Here is a 2536-nt window from a genome sequence, read left to right as displayed (position 1 = left end):
TAAACATTTTGCTCTAACGGACCAATCAGAGGACAGAAAAGGCTGTAGCTAGGGTGGGCCCTCTAAATCTGAAATGTGATTGGTTAAAGAAAACATCCCTCACTAATATTGTTTAGGTAAAATTGAAGGCCCTGGACAGATTTGATTGACATAGAAAATCTAGCAACTACATAAATGCAATGGAAGCAAAGAGAAACGCTACGAAATAAAGAGAACGGATTGTTTGGAAAAAATTTATACATTTAGATAGAAAAAAATGTTGGGGTTATGAATATAAGTTAGTGGATATAATTGATTTTTAGGCCAACAGGCTGTGAAGGCCCTCACAGCCCATCACTTGATTTTGGCCATAACCTAGACTCCTTTAGACTCAAAGATGTTTCAACAAACCCTTCGGTTTCTGACAAACTGCCTGTTTTCTCCCTGTGCTTCTTAAGTAGTAAAGATATTTAATAAAACACTGGCTTGAATGACAAACAATGGATCTCAATGTCTTGTTAAAAGAGATGTAGACCTGTTTTTTTCCGTCATGTAAAAATGAAAACATGCAATATGAATATCAACATGAAGCCGTTTTTATAGGCTTAAAAATTCTGACAGTTGTTGCCAGGAGTCATTAGGCGTGTGAGAGAAATCCATGCAAGTTAGCAACAAAAGCTCCAGACAGCAGCGTTGGCCGGCGTTACACTTCCATGTCAGTAATGTTGGTTTACGTCTCAGAGCCACCGTACTAACCTGATACAGGGTTTCTGTGGGTCATTAAAAATCATTAAAAGTCATTAAATTATTATTTTCTTAAATGGCATCCTTAATTGACATTAAAATTCATTAAATGTGAATATTGTGGCATTTAAAAAGCTTTAATAAAATAAAAAAAGTGATTTATTTTATGTGGAACTGCTTCAGGTTGAACGTGAAGCCGTATGTTCGGGAAAAAAAGCCCGAGGCTGAGAAAAAGAATTTCAACAAAAGGGGCTGGAAAATGAAGAATTCAAGACATGACTGCAGCCTGTCAATGGTAAAGATGATGATCCTCAATAAGCAGTAATAATATAATAAAAGAAAAAGCTGACATTTCTGTGTTTATCTGACCATTAAATGGATATATTTTTTGGAAAATACAAAAAGTGCTTTAGAATAAGGTTGTCTGCTTCAAGAATCAATATTTTCATTGGTCCTTCTGGGACTAAAGAACGTCTCTCTCTCATAACTTCCACCTATTTTCATTTACAGAAAAACAGATCAGTAAAGTAAAATAGAAAAAAACTGCAATGATTCTCTGTATCCCAAGAAATATATATTTAAAAGTGGATATTTCTGTTTTAGCATGATTAAAATGATCCTTTGCTTCTCATTTGTAGCAGAGTGGAGATCAATCACTTCAAGCTTAACAGTCTTGCCTCTAGCTAATAGTAGCCAATTATTATAGTTTAGTTATTATAGTATTATAGTAACAGGTGAGCAGGTAAAGCTCTTTTAGCACATTTTCACTGGAAAGTTGTCAATATTGCTTCCCTCCTCAGCGTGGGACTCTTTAGTATATTTTTCTCCCAGCAGCACTTGGCAAAGAACCACGAACAATGCTGTTGATAGTTACTGTTTCCAGGAAGAATTGTCTAGTGTGTTTTTACATGTTTATTTTTATTAAATAAAAAGAGCATATAAGGTGAAGTTAAATCCCGATTTGTTCAATTTTCCTCATCTGCCTGCCTTTAAGGAGGAGAGCTTCACTCACACCGAGGTCCCCATTTTGGTTCATTGTTTTCACTTCTTTTCTTATTTTATACTACAGCAGAAAAAGAGATTTAAAATAACAGGTCTAAGCTAAATGTCCATGACTATAGAGCTATAGAACATTGGTTGGGCTGAAAATGGTATATTAGCTGTTCTATGAGCCCTAATGCAACCCTGGTTAAAAGCCCTAGAATGAATCCTCTTTTCCCGGACATGTCCTACTTCATACCTAAAAAAATGTCCGAGGGAAATTTTCGAAATCCTCCGGGATTTTGGTCGACTACAGTCGACTACAGGGGACAGAGCGAGCGAACCCAACCTGGTGATGGTAGCCTGGACACTGGCGGCTCTATGCTTCCCACCTCCTTCCTTAATGACCGCCAGCCCCCCTCCTCCAGCTGAGGACGGGCGGCTCATGGCTCTCAAGTGTCCTCCTCTTCAGAAACCCAAATATGGTCAATATGCTAGCATTGTTATCAACAGCTTAGCGACAGAATTTTACTTCCAGCTGTGGTTGTGATGGCCTTACGGTCGTAACAACCCTTCGTTTCAGTAAAAGAAGTTTAGCAAATCCTGCTTTGAACTGTCCAAGATTTTAAAAGCTGTCTTTGGTAAATTGCTTCGAGCACATGAACAGCTGAGCAGCAAACTTTTCAAGGATCTTTTGATAGACAAAAATAATACATGGCTGTCGAGTCTTTGGATCCTTGGCAAGACTGTGAAAATGTTCTCCTTGCAGCCTGGAATACTGCATTTACTCCAGTGGTTCTGGCTCATTTCCAGATGAGTAACTGCCTGCTTT

This window comes from Cyprinodon variegatus, unplaced genomic scaffold, assembly GCF_000732505.1.
Source record: "Cyprinodon variegatus isolate N-32 unplaced genomic scaffold, C_variegatus-1.0 Scaffold784, whole genome shotgun sequence".
NCBI lineage: Eukaryota > Metazoa > Chordata > Actinopteri > Cyprinodontiformes > Cyprinodontidae > Cyprinodon > Cyprinodon variegatus.
This window is presented reverse-complemented; position numbering follows the sequence as displayed.